Below are 19149 nucleotides of genomic sequence, written 5' to 3' on the forward strand. Positions count from 1 at the left end.
CTCAACATTTCACGTTCTTTCTACTCTGTCATTATTCATTAGTCAAGTTTCTCCACAGACAACTCACTGAGCCACAACATATGAAGCGGCATGGTCATGCCACTTCATGATCAGAAGACATGGCCCCAGGGAAGAGAAAGCAAGAGAGCTGGAGAGAGCAGAGAAAGCATCAGGGAAGGGCTTGGCCGTGCAGCTCTAGCCGGGAGGTCCTTCATTTCAGTCCCCGAGTGTCCCTGTGTGTCTCATCTAAAAAGCAAAAAAAGAGGAGAACTAGAGCTTATGGTTGAAGGCGTGAGAATGAGGTGTCTTTTCCCTCTATCTCTGTAATACACAAGTATAAATACTATATATACATATGTATATGTGTTCCTTTTTTCTGTGTCTGATTATGCATGCAATTTAGCAAGGATTTATTGCCTAATTTTGGTCTGGGCACTTTGCTAACACTGGGGGAGGATACCAAGAAGTAAGGGACACAACCTCATTGTCCCCAGAGACTCCTGGGGGTGCGCAAGGCAAGGTGTCTGTGCATACTGCTGGGGGAGCTCTGGATTAGGGGACATCAGGAGACGTGACATTGAAATGTCCTACACAGTTCTCTGTACAGATTGGATTTCCATGGAAGAAAGAAAATCAACATGTATTGGGAGTCAACATCTCATTCAGTCCTGTGAGTTTATTCTGCCTGTTTTTCAGACAAGGAGACTAAGGTTTCAAGAGGGTAAGTAAACTGCCCACAGTGTCACTGCTGGTGTGGGAATGAGCTTCGGGGTCATTGAGTCGTGCTGCTGCCCACGTACCTTGTAAGGCCGTGAAGTGTTATGGGTAAGGGTTTGGGTGCTGCCGTCCAGGTGGTTGTGGATGTAAAGCCTGGGCCCACGCACACCAGCAGTGTTGTTTGAAGCATGCTATTGAATTTGCCTAAACTTCAGTTTGCTCATCGGTAACATGGGAACAGTAACGGTGCCCACCCCATAAGACTGATGGGAGGATGTGATGAGCTAAAGTGTGTAAAGTACCAATAAGTATCTAATAAAGTCCAGTAACTGTGTCACAATTAATACCACTGTTATAATTACTACTTTTGTCTAAAGGAGACCCAGGTGACATGAAGGTATTATGCCCTGTGGACTTGAGATCTTGAATTAGGGTTTGATTGTGAAACTACCAGACAAGTAGTGGGATTTAAATATTCATAGACCAGGGTCCATCTAGGTCTCATGGGACAAGGAAGGGACCCTTACAGTTGATTACCCTGAGATGGGAGAGGAAACTCTTCTAGAGGCATTTACACCTTACTAAGCATTTCTGGTATATCAAACTCTCTGCTAGCTTGTGAGGATGTAATGTTCATTAAGACATGTTCCCATAGGCTCTGGTCCAGCTTCTGCCAGTTTTTAGCTGGACCACTGGTTTCTCCTAAGACAAACACAGGAGCCAGATGACTTCTGTAGTGCCTTGTAGACCTAGTCCAGTCCTTGGTGGTTCTGTGAACATTCACCCAGGCTCTGTCCCATAGAAGTACCAGCAGTCTTTCCAGAGGAGAGACTAAGGGACTCTTGCTCCTTCATCCTCTGTGATGGTTTGGAGCCTGAACAGCCTCCAGCCTGGGCCAAGTGATCTTGGAGGATGCACTTCTTTATCCCAGTCCCTCATCAGTGCCTCCTATAAGAGCCCCACCTGCTTTTCTGAGCAATTGACTCCTACATCCATATACCTCTACCACTCCTCAAACCAAACTGCCAACCATCTCTAAAGTAGCTATTGATTTCACTGACCATAATGGAGTGTGTTCTGTGTGTAGTCACAGCACTAAACATCAGACGGGATTCAAAGAGGAATCAAGCTAATGTCTTTCATCCAAGGAGCTGGCAGATGGATGAGCCAAACTGGCATGCATGAAGTCAGCACAAGGGAATAGGCTGTGATGAAGCTGGGTGTGCAGGGGACTGAGAGGAATTAGCATTCAGTTTCCAATCCTAGTGCTGTAGCTGGCATTAAGGCATTCTATTACTCTCTCCAGACACAGTCAACTTTATTCTGCAAGATAGACACTTGCTATATGTCAATAACTATGCCAAGAATGTATATGCATTATATTAGTTAATGAGAGTTTCTCAACTTTAACACTGTTGACACTTCGGGCTGGATAATTCTTTGTTGTGGGGAGCTGTCCTGTGCATTGTGGGATGTTTAGCAGAACCCTTGGTCTCTATCCACTAGACACCAGCAGCGCACCCCCTTCTCCAATTGCAACAAACAAAAATGTTTGCAGACATTGTCAAATGTCCCCTGGGGACAAAATCACCTTCAGTTGGGAACCACTAAGTGAATCCTAATGTAGACCAGTGATATAGGTACAGTGATCATTTCTACTTTACAGTAAACTGAGGCACAACAAGGTTAAACCATATGTCCCCAGTCACAGAGCTAGGAGGAGCTGGGAGCAGGGCCAATCTGTTTCCACAGCCCTTAAGCTTACTGTCCTTCCTGCTTTGCCTATCTCTGCATGCATGGTGATGAGGACTCTGTAATACTCAATAAACCCATGCAAAGATGAACCATTTCTAATGGCAAGCCCCACTGTTTATACTGCATTTACTATCTTACCTTTCGTAAACCACACAGCGACTCTTCAGTGTAGCTCCTGCTCCCGTTTTATAAAGGAGCACACTGAGACCTGGATTGACAGGAAGGGATTGCCCCAAGTCACACAGCAGAGCAGCTACCAGAGGCTGGCTTTGGGCCCACGTCTTGTACTTCTACACTCTCCAGTACTCAGAGAGTTGAGTAAACACTGATTAAACTATGGGAGGCTGGCAGGCAACTTAATAAAAAAATAAATGCAAATCCAGCATGATGGATATATTTAGCAGATAAATTATTACGTGACGGTATAAAAATAGATCAAGGGAGAGCACATGAAATTGCAAGCCTGACTGTGTGAGAGACAGGGAAGGCGCATGGAGAGCGTCGGGTACATTTAATTAACTTTGCTGGGAAAACATTCAGAGGCTGCCACCTGAAACCAAAACATTCATGGGCTCCACTTAAAGTCACAATACATGTAGTCCTATTGAGAAGAGTTATAATCCAATAGAGCTTTAAGTCATTGATTAAAACAATGTCAGTGCTCAAATGCTTTGGTAGGTAAACCCGATTCTCACCCGTATGTAGGATAACCAGGAATACGTTTGTGGGCTGTGTGACCCATAAGCTCGCTGACATTAAAATGTCCCACTCAGCTTTCTATACAGATGGATTTCCATGGAGAGAAGGAAATCAGCATGTATTGAGAGTCAACATCTCATTCAGTCCTGTGAGTTTATTCTGCCTATTTTAGGCAAAGAGACTAAGGCTTCAAGAGTGCCACTGCTGGTGCAGGAATGAACTTCCAGAAAGAGTCAAGTTCATTGAGTCATGCCACCACCCAGGTGCCTTGTGAGGCCACTGAGTGTTGAGGGTAAGGGTTTGGGTGCTGCTGTCCAGACGACTGTGGGTTTAAATCCTGGGCCCACCCACACCAGCTATGTTACTTGAAGCATGCTATTGCACTTGTGTAAACTTCAGTTTGCTCATCCGTAAAATGGGAGCAATAACAGTGCCCACCTCACAGGACTGACGGGAGAATGTAATGAGCTAAAATGTGTAAAGCACTGATAAATATATATTAAAAGCTTGGCAATGATAAGATGCCATTATCAATATGATTACTGTAATGCTAATGTCTAAAGGAGGCCCAGACGGCATGGAACTATACCCTGTGGACTTGCGATCTCTCTTTGTTCCATGCCAAATGGAAAGCATACAGTCATGAATCAGAGTTTGAGTGTGAGAGCAGACAATGAGTGAGATTTAAATATTCATTAGTCAGGGTTCATCTAGGTCCCTGGGGACAGGAGAGGATCCTCACAATTAATTTCAGGGCCCTTTTCCCTGAGATGGGTGGGGAAACTCTGCTGTGGTCATGTACACCTTATTAAGCACTGCTTGAAATCCTCCCTGCTACAAAAGTGCTGTGATTTCAAGATTTCCCTCTTTTCTGGGAAAACCATAGCACAAGAATCTACACTGTAAACCCTACGCCTACTTAAGCCCAGAAGGAGCCTGTTACCTCATAGAAGAATCTTATTTTGCCTTGAGAAGAAGCAGTTATCAAGTGCTTGCTGGGCTTCAGCTGTTTTCACATCCATTTCATTTTGAAACGCAACTGCCCTGCAGATCTTGTGACCCTTGTCTGATAGGCGAGGCACCCAAGGACATGGGAGTGAACGCATGTGCTCATGGTTTTCATAGAATTTGGGGCATTGGAAAATGGAAGGTGGGTGCTTCTGGGTCTCAGAAATTCGCACATCAGAACCCCTCCTAAGGGGTGTCATACCTGTCTCTGAGTCTTGTATACAGAGATATCCAAGCAGTAGTAGAAGAATGTTTTTTAAAAAGTAACAAAGTCAGGCCTAGTCAATATGACTCATTATAACATAACATTTTCCCCTGTCTCTCAAAACAGGAGAATTAGCTCACTAACTCTTATATAAGCTCTTTGAGGAAAGAGAACAAGTCTAATTGAGCATTACATCCTCAAAGACTGGCAGAAATATCAAAACACCAGAGATGCTCAAAACTATGGAAAGAAAAAAAAAAGTCCTCAAAGAAACAAAACTTCAGCACATATTCTTCTTGTTATTCATGTATCCACTGATTTACTTTCATGGGCCAGGCTCTTGGGTACAATGTGCATGTGGCAGTTCAGGTCCCCACCCTCCTGGGACTTGGTCTAACCAGTGCTTCTACACAAATGAGCTTCCAGCAGTTACATATTCTCTAATATTGCAAGATGAACCATAGGCCCTTAAAGAAGAAAAGAAAAAAGGAAAGAAAAAGCACTTAACAATTGCATTCTTTATGTTCTTGCCAGAATGGACCAGAAACTACTAGCAATTATGTTGAAGCCATTAGTGCAAAGCCAATTTGCTTCTAGAGTTACAGTTGCACTCTAGGAACTTGAGCTACACTCCAGAGAGATCATTAGTTGCTGTAGACATGTTACTGAGGGCAATAGTGTCATTTTCAGTCTGGAATGCCCTCAGTCAAGTGTGGGAGCAGAAAATGGGGGTCAAAATAATTAACCTCATATGATTTTGGCAGGACTTCTTACAAAATAACCCATATGCACTTAATATTTCTTTTAGTTGAATAATCTCAGTGTATCAGTTTTATCGAAATATTTCTCTTTTTCTTTTTTATGTTCCCACCTGGCTGACCTTTTTTTCCTTTTTTTTTTTTTCTGGCTTTCAATACAAACACCTTTAGCTTACTTTCTTTTATTCCCTTCTCCCTTCCCATCCCCAATAGCAGAGAGTTGTAACTAATGGAACTCACAAGTATTGCTGGTTCATGCCTTTGCTAGGATTTCCAGTACCATAATCCTTTCACCAGATCATAACTCTCAGGAGAAAACGCCTAATTTCTCCCTTTGTAAAAACTTTCCTTGACTTTGTTTCAATTGAATCACCTTCACTGACCCCAGGCCTCCATTAACTGTATCCATCCAAATCATCTGTTTCACCACTCAGTGCCCGAGGCTGCGGCAGACATTGGGCAGCATCCCATCTGACCCAGGAGATGACAGAGTGGGGCTAACAAGGATTCAGGAGTCAGTTCTGGGTTCCAATACTGTTTCTACCAGTCACTACTGGAGATGGGCCCTTCAACGACTCATCGGTAGAATGAAGATAACAACATTTATCAGCTTGTAAGAAATAAAACGGATAAGTATGTGAAGCTTCTATCAGAGTGTGGATTTAGAAAGCCTTAATTCCATCCTCTTCATTCAACAAACATGCCGTGAAATCCACCTATATGCGTTGCACATGACATAAGTTTTACAGCTGGGTGTGTTGGCTTACCTCTGTAATCCCAGCACTTTGGGAGGCTGAGGCAGGAGGATGGCCTGAGCCCGGGAGTTTGAGACCAGCCTGGGAAACATGGTGAGATCCTGTCTCTACAAAAAATGTTAAAACTTAGCCAAGCACGGTGGCATGTGCCTATGGTCTCAGCTGCTCAGGAGGCTGAGGAAGGAGGATTGCTTGAGCCCAGGAGTGTGAGGCTGTAGTGAATTGTGATCATGCTGCTACACTCCAGCCTGGGTGATAGAGCAAGACCCTGTCTCAATCAATCAATCAATAAATAAGTAAAATAGTTAAATAAAAATTTTGCAATTGGTATGAGATATTTCAGTAATTGGGGTATAATTACAGTCACGTATTTTTGTTGTTGTTAAATGAATCACTCAAGTCATTTCTCCTAATCAACATGAAGTCCAGAATCTCTCTCCTTGCTTCTTGATATTATTTTATCTTCCCTGTATTTATTCTCACCACTTATCCAAGAGCTCCAGGGCTTTGTCAGTCACTCTTGCATTACAGGGATGCCCAATCTTTTGGCTTCCCTGGTGCACATTGGAATAAGAATTTGTCTTGGGCCACACGTAAAATACACGAACACTAACGATAGCTGTTGCGCAAAAAAGAAAAAAATGTTTATAATGTTTTGAGAAAGTTTACAAATTTGTGTCGGACCACATTCAAAGCTGTTCTGAGCGGCGGGTTGGACAAGCTTGCTTTAAAACTATCACAAGAACAGAAAACCAAACACCGCATGTTCTCACTCATAGGTGGGAACTGAACAATGAGATCACTTGGACTCGGGAAGGGGAACATCACACACCGGGGCCTATCATGGGGAGCGGGGAGAGGGGAGGGGGGAGGGATTGCATTGGGAGTTATACCTGATATAAATGACGAATTGATGGGTGCTGACGAGTTGATGGGTGCAGCACACCAACATGGCACAAGTATACATATGTAACAAATCTGCACGTTATGCACATGTACCCTAGAACTTAAAGTATAATAAAAAACAAAAAACAAAAAAAAAAAACATCAATCAGGGCCACCTCCTCCAAGGGCAAGTGCAATTGCTCCAAACTACCACCAGAGGACACTGTGGAAGAATGATCTCATACAGGTGTAGAGACACTTCCCACCACAGCCAAGGCCATGCTGGTGCTGGCCTAGATCACCACACAGTGGGGAGCTATGGTTATATTTCCCTTAGTTCACAAGCACACATGTTCAACTGTTGGTACTCAGGTCTATACACCGTGTCAGGGGAACCAGGTGCTGAGACCCTTCCAGACTCATTTACACACTGAGCTTCAACCAGGTCTCCCTGAGCAATCTACCTGGCCCCTTCTCTCCAGCCCATGAACCCTGGTGACTGTCACCACTCTCTGGCCTGCTTATTTCCCTCATCAAATGTTTCAGAGTTACCATCTTGTTCCTTTTCGGCCTTGTGGATCTACAGGATCCATTTGCAGATTGGTCTACACCTTCCCAGGTCCCTACCTAATAAAGAGAAACAGTTGCTGTTTCTCAAAAAGTGTCTCCAACAGTATCCATCCCTTTCCTGACAACACACACACAAAGTCTTTGTTACAACCTCAGGAAAATGACTGCCTCTCATAAAATAAAATGTGATTGTCCTTCACAGAGAAGGGCCACAAGCTCCCCTCCCTCCCCCGCAAAATGATTGCTGTTGTATCTGGCCAGATGCTCAGTCTTAGGTACTAACAACATAAAACAAGCAAACGAAACATTGCCCTGGGGAAGCTTAAAATCCAGAGAAAAAGTCAAGAAACTCCCAGACCACTCCAGGCAGGAAGGAATTGCCCTGTTTGATTAATTCTCATCCCATCAGACACGCCTTCAAGGAGACCAAGAAATCTTAAGTACCAAGGACCATGAGAAGAAGATGCCTGAGGAGGCATAAGAACAAAGGGAACCTTGAACAAGCAGACCTCTGTCAGGAACCTTGAACAAGCAGACCTCTCTCATTGCCCTGTGGGCTCTTTCTACCTGCTGCACAGACAAAACCAATTCACTGAGACCATGGTACTGCAGCAGAGAAAGAGTTTAATTAAAGCAGAGTTAGCTAAGCAGAAGAAGGGGAGCTATACCTCAAATCAGTCTCCCCAGGAACTTAGAAGCTAGGATTTTTATGGATAATTAGGGGGACGGGGCCTAGGGAATGGATGCTGCTAATCGGCTGGGGATGAACTCATAAGGATTCAGTCCTCATGTGCTGAGTCTGCCTCTGGGTGGGGCCACAGGACCAGTTGAGTCTTGAGTACCAGATATGGGTGGAGTCATTTGGCTGTCAGAATGCAAAAATTTTTTTTTTTTTTTTTTTTTTTTTTTGAGACGGAGTCTCGCTCTGTCGCCCGGACTGGAGTGCAGTGGCCAGATCTCAGCTCACTGCAAGCTCCGCCTCCCGGGTTCACGCCATTCTCCTGCCTCAGCCTCCGGAGTAGCTGGGACTACAGGCGCCCGCCACCTCGCCCGGCTATTTTTTTGTATTTTTTAGTAGAGACGGGGTTTCACCTTGTTAGCCAGCATGGTCTCGATCTCCTGACCTCGTGATCCGCCCGTCTCGGCCTCCCAAAGTGCTAGGATTACAGGCTTGAGCCACCGCGCCCGGCCGCAAAAATCTTAAAAACATTTCAAAAGAGCAATCTGAGGCTCTACAACGGTGACGTTATCTATAGAAGCAACTGAGGAAGTCACAGATCTGGTGACCTTTGGCCACATGACTCCTGAGCAGCAAGGGATTATAGAAAGGCAAGCTAGGGGACAAGGCTGGTTATCCTTTAGCTACATCTCCATCTTAACAGAATTCAGGGCCCTCCCATAATGCTATTAGTGTGCCCTTTCATTAGTCTTACAAAGGAAATTCCAGTCCCTGAGTAAGCAGGGGATTCACTTTAGGGAGGAACTGTTATTATCCATGCTTCAGAGTTAAATGTAAACTAAATTCCTCCTATGGTTAGCTTGGCCTAGGCCCAACCTGTGAGGTTAGAAGGAAGATGGAGTCAGCTGTACTAGACTTCTCTCACTCTTGTAATCTTTTCAAAGGCAGTTTCAACCCCACCCCAGCCACCCCACCAGCAGATATAGCCCTTTATGGAGTTTTAGGGAGGAATGAGGCTCATGAGTTAGCTGTGGGTAGGCCAGGAGAAAAGCCAGTTTCAAAATCCATCACCCTTTTCCATCCCTCACACTTTGTGAGTAAATGCCGAACTAAGGAAGTGAAGTGAGTGATGTCAAGGACAAACATCCCCTCACCTTCTAGTTAATTCCTTTTGACAACACAAGGCCTGGGGCACTTCAGCCTTAAACTGTGTTCAGTGCCTTTGTTTTCTTCCCAGGGAAATACAGCAAGGATGCTGCCATGATGTGCATACTCAGGATGTGGGAAAATACAAGGAGGAGGGGTTCAAAGGCTTTGCAAAAATAAATCGAATGAGGTTGAGCAACTGTTGAAATATGAGGAAATTGCTTCCAACAGTTTAAAGTCTTGGCTTGACTCGTAATTTAACCTTGAATATAGTTTTCAAAAATCATTAAATCCCCAAAGCCTTCATCTCTAGCAGTGATTAGCCATGATGCAGTAAGTAGAAAGTTAATATGTTTATTTATGAGAAGGTATGTAATGCACGAAAAATCTATTCATTCAGCACTCATGTAGTGAATACTGAGTGATTGCTTGCTCAGTTACTAGCACTGTGCTAAGTGCTGAGTGGTATGATGATGAATAAACACAACCTCCTTCCCCTAAAGGAACTTACACTCTAATAGCAGGAAGGGACAAGGAGTCAACATTTATGGAATACTGCTGCATGCCAGACATTGTGCTAGGAATTTTTCACACATTAATCCCTACAAGAACCATGCAATTTTCCCTGTATTATATATTAGTCAAGTGGTGCAGCTCTCTGGGGTAACACCCAGGGTTCATCATCTCACACCAAGAAGATGATGGACACGGGCACACACAAGGAGTGAGTTTAGGAGTGGAGGTTTAATAGGCAAAAGAAAGAGAAAAGAGAACAGCTTTCTCTCTTGTGAGAGAGAGGGGTGCCCAAATGGGAATTCTGGCCCATGGTTGAGTGCACCAAATTTTACAGACAGGCTTGGGGAAATGGTGTCTGGTGTACATAGGGCCCATGGATTGGTTGGACCTGGTGTGATGCTTACATAGCATGTGGGGAAGACTGGCCACCCCACCCTAATCTTATGCAAATGGGCTTTTCACTTGGCTGGTGCCATGTCGTCTGCTCCTTACTGTACACATGGCTGGCAAAGAGAAGAGAACATGGAGCCACCATTTTGAACATTCCTAGTCCCAGGTAGCCTTCACCCATGCAAGCTTCCAGCTTGCTTGTCTATGTCTGCCGCTCAATTCTACAGGTTGCTGTTTGTTAGAAACGAAAAGGATTTGGGGGCTACTTTTCCTTAAAAAAGGAAAACCTTACCAAGGACTTCCATATCCTCACTATCTGCCTAAATAATTTCCTCTTAAGTCCTATATCATTAGTAAACTAAGGCTCTGAGAGGTTAAGCAATTTACCCAATGCCACCTGATTACAACTGGAAGATCCAGAATTCAAATCATGGTCTGTTTAATTCCAAAATCTGTGCACTTCTTGTCATTTTCTTCAAGGACAGAGCCAAACAGAAACAGAGGCTGCCCAACTCCCTTCTGTACTGAGTTCTGTTTTCCTGGTTTGCCCATCTGTGTAACAAAATGGTGAGTGCAAATGTTAGTCGGGCCTAAGAAAGTCATGGTCCTCTTCCTAACAAAGTGAAGAGTTTTATTTTAATTTAGAGTTACATCAAGAAAACTAAAGAGATGAGATGAGAAGGTAAGAACTCCCTCTTAAGGATAATAGGAAGGAAATAATGTGTTAATAACATCAGTAGTTACTATAGTGCTTGCTGTCCACCAAGCACATGCTATGAGTAGGGCATAAATGGCTTAAAATTCTCAGACAACCCCATGGGATAGAAGCGGTTATCATCCTCCCTTTACAGAAGAGAAAAGCGAGATGTGGAAAAGATAAGGAACTTGCTCAGGGTTACACAGCTGGTTAGTGGAAGAGCTGGATTTGACTCCAGGGTCTAGAGTGTTAGAATGAGAAGCAGTTATTGTATTGATGGCAGTAAAGATAGATAGATAGATAGATAGATAGATACACAGATAATAGATAGATAGATAGATAGATAATAGATAGATAGATAGATAATAGATGGATCATAATCTGAAATACATAAGGACCTACCCTCCAGTCGAGCTTTGAGCCTGCTACTCTGGCAACGTAAAGGCAAGATGGTGGTTCCTGTGGCAATGTTCGGCCAAGATTGACCCCAGCCCTTCTCCCAGAGAAGAAGGTCTTGCATTTGTGGTCATCTCTAGATAGTTATTGTGTATCTGGGAACTCATGATTCTGTGGCTTCTCTGGTGACCCAGCACCCTGATGTTACTTATCTGACCTGTAGCAGAGAAGAAAGCAACCCCTCTGCAGGGCTCTCAAAACTTGCCTTCTGAATGTGCATCACTGAATGGGACCTTGGTAGGGCTGTTTCCTTATTGGTTCTTGGCACATTTCACCAAGAGATGGGAGTGGGTGGGGAAGGGCAAAACTTCAGTGTTACAGGGTATTCTTTCGCATCCAAGATAAATGCAGTTAAACCTGAATGGGTTGATTGCAGATGCTCTGAAGCCAAACTCTTGCTTGCCTCACTTCCTAGCTTGTGTCATCTCACCCTTTAAGTCTTAAAATACTGGATCACTGCCCATAGTAAAACAGCTAACACAATTTACAGAGCAATAGCATAATTAGCACCCAAACCTTAGATAGTTTGGAAATGTAAAGGGAGCCATTCAACAATTACCCTGGAAAAACAGGCACAAATGGGACGATCCTAGACACATAGAATATAGAGTCACCCTGCTTCTATAGGACCATCTACATGACAGGCACGAAGTGTCACACATGTAGGAACCCATTTAATCCTCATGGAAGCCTTTTATATGTAGGAGGAATTATCATCATTTCTGTTACTAATGAAGCAACTGACAGTCACAATCCCATAGACAGAAAGCAGACATTGCTCTTAGCCTCTGTGTTATAGTTTCCATCCCCCTCAAACCAGCCAGCTCCCTGCAAAAGAAAAGTATGCCTTTTCCCTGACTCTGGGCCTCAGTTTGCCCTCTGACAGAGGCTTGGAGAAGAAGGCAAAGGAAGACAATTGTGGGCAGAGGAAGAAAAGAGGGCAGCCAAGCCTACGATAGGAAGAAGGGCCACAGGATCTTTCTAGTGCCAATCTCTAGTCGCATCACACATCTTTATGACTTCAGATGGGTATCTCGGGCCTTGAGGTCACAAAATGAATAACGATCCTTACATTCCTGCATCTGCTTTGGGGGCTCACCCTGTTAAAACCATGGGTAAGGACAAAAAGATTTACAGTTCTCAGCCTCTGTACCTACCTGCCCCACCTGATGGCCCTCCCATCTCTCCTCAAGCAATGGTTTAGTGACACCCATGCAGCCTCCCAGTTGCCATGGAAATGGCAAGGATGCCTCTAATAGGAAGTAAGAATGGAAGAAGCTAATTGTGCAGATTCCTCAAGCAATTCCTGAGCAAATTCTCCCATTACCCTTTGCATCCAGAGTCAAGGATTTCTCTGGGTTACAGGATCAGCACTGAGGCTTTCAACATCCTCACCCTGGCAAGCTGGTTACCTCCTTTTGCCCAGCAGTGCCACAGTTCTACTATGCACAGCGACTCAGCTCCCTTCTTTCAGCTGTACTCCTTTCGTGAGATTGTAATTCTGAAACACGCAGTGAAACTGGAACAGGAACAAGAAAGGAAATTCTTCTGTGATTACCCCAAACCATTTGTTGTCTGTAGAAAACTTACATTAGTGCATCCACGGGCAGGGCGTGAAGAGAGAGTCCACAGAGGAATTCCACTCTCTCATCTTCCCAGAGATCTAATGGTGAGGATCAGCACTGAGGTCAATCAGAAATACCTGCTTGCTCTTGCCTTCATGAGAGATGGTTCTACTTACCCACACAGACACATCCTCTTTCTACCTAGGCCTATCAACCTAATAGGAAATGGAGGCTCTGAAGGCTAGTTTTACAAGGGGGTAAAGGAAAGTCTAGGAGGAAAATGGGTAGGAGAGTGGAGAAGTTGGGCACCAAGAGAGCAGAAGCATTGAAAATATTTGGGACAAGATGGGAAAGAGCCAAGGTCGGGGGCTGGTGGGGGCAGATGGAAGAAGAGGGTACAGAGCAATTGGGCATCTGAAGGCCTGGCTAGCCCTGGGCTGCCCACTCCTGTGCCATCAAGCAGCTTGTTCCCTTCCTCAGACCTTGGATTTTGCCTCCATGGAGATCTCTTCCACCTCTGACATGTAATGTTCTAGAGATAGAGTGAAAAGACACAGAAAGTTAAAGCAATATCAGAAAGTTTCAGAAATGCCCGCAGAGCAGCAGGGGCTGGAACTCCAAAAAACACACTGCAGGGACACTTCTTCCCATGATTTTCTAAGGACCAGATGTGCCTCTTCCTATACTGTGTGTTAATCCCAAACTCCCTTATCATACATCTAAACTGTTTGCCTAACTGTCTAACTCTTAATTAGGTGTGCAACTGGGGAGTCAGAGACAATGTAAAAATGAGCAAGCAATCCTCAAACTTTATTTCTGTTATTGCTTACAACTTCCTCCCACAGGCATTAAGTAGCCAAGCTGAATTTTTTGCCCTACAGTCATTTCCTTTCCCACCTCATTTTCTAATCCAAACGTTTGAGGGCCAAGTGCTTGGGGCCTTATTTAAACCACCAGCTGGAAAACAGTCCTCAGCAAAATAGAGGCATGAATAAGAAACAAACATATATGTAGACAGAAAAATCATTCTTGTGTGAGACTCGTCTTTGATTTCAGTTTGGGAACTGAGTTGAATTCAATGCTGTCTCTTCATCTTTTTCTGTTTAACTGCAGGAAGCAGAGGGTTTCTGACTTCTCAACATGGTAAAAAAACAAAAACAAAAACAAAACACCAAGCCCCTCAGCCCACAGGTGACTGTTAAGCCTTTGTTCCCTTTGCTGCCGCTGAAGCCAGACTGGGGCCTCTGACTAGGTTTCTGGGCTCTCTCCTACCTCTATGAAGTAATTCTAGACTCACTGAGAAGTGACTGCATCCACTACAGCTCACCGCCTAATGTGTCAGGCCCACAACTGACCAGAATAGACTTCCTTTCTCCTTTCTGTCTGCTCCCCATGGAGCAGTGGAGAACGTTCATTTGCATACACCTTCATTTATTGTCCTTCCAAAGCCTTTGATATGGAGCACGCTAAGATGGAACCCTCATTTTACAAAGATCAAGGCAGAGAGAAGAGAAGGGACTAGCCTAGGATCACACAATTGACATGTCATCACTGTGAGTATTTTAAATGCAGGTTTGACTCCCAAACCTATGCTCTCCAGCACTCTTCTTCCAGGTTTTCAGGTCCTGGTTGTTGGAGAAGAGAGGGCAAGGGGTGTTGTTGGAGGTAGGAGGAAGTAGGTCAGAAACAAAAAACATACTAGAGAAAGAGATGTTGCTCACTCTATTCTGCAGTTTTTCCTTGGGTCTTCTTTCCCTTCTTGGCTGAGAGCATGCATTATTTATCCCTCACACACAGAATTTTTGCAGTCATAATAAAGGTCAGAAGGGGAGGAGAGAGTTATCTAAATCTGCACTATATCCAGGTGCACTTAGAATGACATATTGAGTCTAATGGAATCTTTTGAGAAACAAAACAAAGACATGTGCCTCAATGTTTCTTGTTTCAGTGTTTCTTCGTCTTCTTTGCTCCCTTTCTCCTTTTCTTCCAAAAAAAAAAAAAGAAAAAAATTTGCAGGCAAGTTGTTACCCCTTCCAGACCCATTGCCATTCCTCTGTCCCTGAACTGTCCTTTGAGATAACCTCAGTGCTCTTTTCACACCTGAATCAGGGAGCCTGGGATGAGCTCTGTCACTCTAATGCATTCTGGTGTAAGCTTTCCCTTCTCTGATTTTGGAACCCCCTTGGATAGCTTCAAAGTTCTCTTTTAAAATCCTCAAACCTATTCACTTTAATTAAAACAATAAATATGTGCTCTGTAGCATTTGGTGAGAGCGACTTTGGGGATATTAAGGCATAAAAGCAAACAGATGGGATGTTGCAGTTCCAGAAAAGATGGACCTCCCTGAGGCAGGCACTTGCCAGTTCTGTGATGCGCCTCCATCTACAACCAACAGGGACATTTTCGTTACTGGTTACTGACCTTTTTGTTCTCTTCGGGTGACAATCCCTGACCTGATTTTCAGTCATGTTCAGTCACAGTGAGCTGTCAAGCTGGTCTGTCTGCATTACAGCCAGAAGACCTGCCGCTTTTACAAAAGATCCCTGAGTATAGGGCTATTTAGGTTTTTTTGTAGTATCTGAAGGAAATCAGCCTGGCTCAGGAAAGGGGGTTCAGAAGCATTTCATTCCACTCTCATTCCTAGGACCCCCCAAAAACAACAACCGAAAAGATAAAATATTGTTTTAATTGCTGAAGCAAGGAAACTAGCAAATGTCTCCAAACAATAAATTATTAATTGTATCTGTCAAATGCTGTCTTGATGGAGATGTAAGAACCAGGTGGGAGACCACATTTAATGCTTCCAGTTTCTGGAAGGGTGAGGATTTCCCTGTGGGAACTGCTCTTGTCCCGAAGTTGACCCAGGGATTCGCTGAGTGGAGTGGCAGTATCTGGCGTTATCTACAAGCTACAAGAGAGGTGGGCATACGTTGTAGAGAACAAATTCATGTGGAATGGAGAAGAGTGGCTCCAGGAATAATGATGGTAATACATATTTTTAGATATCCAGATAACGAATAAATGACAATATAGCATAAAGATAAAAAATAAGGTTGTACAATATTGAAGGAGATCAAAGTTGGAGACGCTACCTGATTTTAAGACTGACTTGCTATCAAGCTATAATAATCAAAACTGCATGGTTCTAGGAAAGAAAGAGACAAATGGATCCATAGAACAGAATACAGGGCCCAGAAATAGACCTACAAAAATATAGCCTGCTGATCTTTGACAATGGAGCAAAAGCAATAAAATGGAGGGAAAAAAAGTCTTTTCAACAAATAGGGCTGGAACAACTGAACATGCACATGCAAAAACAAAAACAAAAACAAAAACAAAAAACCCACGACTGTAGACACAAATCTTACACCTTTACTGAAAATTAACTGAAAATGGAGCACAGACCTAAGTATAAAATGCAAAATGACAAAAGTCCTAGAAGATAATAGAAAATCTAGATGACCTTGAGTTTGGAGATAATTTTAGACACAACATCAAAGGCATAATCCAGAAAAAAGAATTGTTAAGTTGGACTTCAGTAAAATTAATAATTTTTGCTCTGCAAAAGACCCTGTCAAGAGAACACTGTGGTGTTACCTGGCCAGATCCTGAAGAAAATAATTGCAAAAGGCGTATCTATTTGATAAAGAACTCTTATCCAAAATATACAAAGAACACTTAAAACTCAACAAAAAGAAAACAAACCTGATTCTAAAAAAAATGAGACAAAGACTTTAACAGAAATCCCACCAAAGATATTCAGATAGCAAATAATTACATAAAAAGTTGTTTCACATTGTATAACATCAGAGAAACACAAATCAAAACAACAGTACAATACACTGCACACTTATTAGAATGACCAAAATGCAGAACACCAACAAATTCTGACTAGAATGTGAAGCAACAGGAACTGTCATTTGTTGTTGGTATTGATGCAAAATGGCACAGCCACTTTGGAAGACAGTTTGGTGGTTTTTTACAAAACTAAATATACTCTTACTATGAGATACAGCAATCATGCTCCTTGGTATTTACCCAAAGGAGTTGAAAACTTACATCTACAAAAAAACCTGCTCACTTTTATTTATAGTAGCTTTATTCATAATTGCCAAAACTTGGAAGCAACCAAGATGTCCTTTAGTCAGTGAGTGAATAAATAAACTACCATACAGGAGACAATGGAATATTATTCAGCACTAAAAATAAATGAGCCATGAACAGACTTGTGAAAGAAGCCCGTATGAAAAGGCTACAAATTGTATGATTCCAACTACATGACATTCTGGAAAAGGCAAACCTATGAAGATAGTAAGAAGATCAGAGGTTTCTAAGGATTAGTAGGAGGGAGAGATGAACTGGCGGGGTACAGAGGAGTTTTAGGGCAGTGAATCTATTCTGCATGATACTATAATCATAGACAGATGTCACTATACATTTGTCTAAACACATAGAATGTACAATGCCAAGAGTGAGCCCTAACATAAACTTTGGGTGATAATGATGTGTCAATGTAGGTTCCTCAGTTGTAAAAACTGTGCCCCTCTGGTGGGGGATGTTGATCATGGGGGAGGCTGTGCAGGTGGGGCAGGGGTTATATGAGAAGTCTGTGTTCCTTTCAATTTTGCTGTGAAACCAAAACTGTTCTAAAAAAATAAAGTGTATTAATAAAAATAATTTTATTAGAGAAGGATGAAGAAGAAGAAGAAGAGGGAGAAAGGGAAGGAGAAGAAGGAGATGAAAAAGAAGTTTGGATTCAAGATGGAAAGTAAATTTTAGTTGACCGTTTCCCTTGTGCCAGGCACTGTGCTAGATACTTTAAATATACATCTTATTTTACTTTATTCTCAAAATAGTGCAAGATCAAGATTCTTATCTCTATGTTATGTATTGTAATTAAATTGATAGTTACAGAATTTAGATCATCATAACAAGGTCAAACAACTAGTAATAGACATTTTAACTCAGCTGTACTGATGGCAAAGCCCAAGCTCCTTCAATTACATCCTCCTCCTCCTCATCATCATCATCATCACTCACAGCATCTTCATCTTCGTCATCACTGACATGCATTGGGCTCTCAGATGCATCATCCCTGTGAACACGTAATCTTTTTATTTAATTCTTGCAACAACTCCATTTTGTAGTCAAGTACACTGGTGTTCAGATAAACTTAAATAACACTTTCCAGATTGCACATCTGGTAAGCAGCAGAGCCCAGAGCGATCTGATTCCTTCCTTTTAACCATGCTGATCTACTGTTTCTCACTATCTTCAGATAAAGCCCATGGTTCCATTTACTGGATAACAAATCATTTTTCCTCCCTTGTATGTAGCCTCCTCATCTACAAAATGAGCAGTTTGTACGAAATGATTTAAGATTCCTTTCCAATCTAATCTGACAAACTAATCTAATTTCAGAGCAGTCTCGTGGAGGGAATGTTTTTGCTTTGGGTTTGTATTTCTGAAATAACCTGTCTTCTCTCTTCCCAGGAGACCAGCAGTAAATGCACAGATGGATAAAACGCAAAAGAACCTACAAATCCTGTACAATGAAATCATGTGGCAAGAATGTGGTTATTCTGAGAAACAGAATAAAGCAGCCTTTTGCTGTGCCTTTTCCTGTGCCTTTTCACACAGCTGCCAATCAATGGTACACGCTGGCATACTTTCAGAATAGCTGCTCTGTTTAACCCAATGACCCAGAGGCGGCAATTTGGAGCTTAGCAAGTGACATCCCATGACATCCAGGATGCCCTCCCCACTTACCTGCACCCAGTCAATCACCAAGTCACAGGGATTTCACCTCTGGAATAATTTCGATCACCACCCCCATTCCCAATGGCTTTGTCCAGGCTCTTATCTCTTAGCTGGACTATAGCAGTAACCTCCTAACTACCTCTGCACACTATAGTCATCCCTCCTCTGTGCTATTAGAGTAATATTTTTCACATGCAAATCTGAGCATGACACTCTCTTAAATTAACCACCTTAAATAGTAAAGTAAAAAAAAAAAAAATCAACAACTCATATTAAAAAGCCATTCATGGGCTGGGCACGGTGGCTCATTCCCATAATCCCAGGACTTTGGGAGGCCAACATGAGCAGATCATGAGGTCAAGAGATCAAGACCATCCTGGCCAACATGATGAAACCCCATCTCTACTAAAAACACAAAAATTAGCCGGGGGTGGTGGTGCACACCTGTAGTCTCAGCTACTTGGGAGGCTGAGGCAGGAGAATCGCTTGAACCCAGGAAGCGGAGGTTGCAGTGAGCCGAGATCGCACCACTGCACTGCAGCCTGGGTGACAGAGCAAGACTCCATCTCAAAAAAAAAAAAAAGCCAT

At 43.0% G+C, this 19149-nt stretch overlaps 1 long non-coding RNA gene across 1 annotated transcript; it reads right to left on the reverse strand.

The window, feature by feature from the left end:
• Positions 1 to 4667: 4667 nt before the first annotated feature.
• Positions 4668 to 17896, reverse strand: LOC105508743. The gene is made up of 5 exons (XR_001001324.1): positions 17758 to 17896; positions 14902 to 15183; positions 14523 to 14779; positions 10471 to 10635; positions 4668 to 4851 (listed from the first exon to the last, which is right to left on the reverse strand). It is a non-coding gene; the product is annotated as an uncharacterized LOC105508743 (long non-coding RNA).
• Positions 17897 to 19149: the final 1253 nt, after the last annotated feature.

Source organism: Colobus angolensis, unplaced genomic scaffold (genome assembly GCF_000951035.1).
Source record: "Colobus angolensis palliatus isolate OR3802 unplaced genomic scaffold, Cang.pa_1.0 Scaffold167, whole genome shotgun sequence".
In the NCBI taxonomy this organism is placed as follows: domain Eukaryota; kingdom Metazoa; phylum Chordata; class Mammalia; order Primates; family Cercopithecidae; genus Colobus; species Colobus angolensis.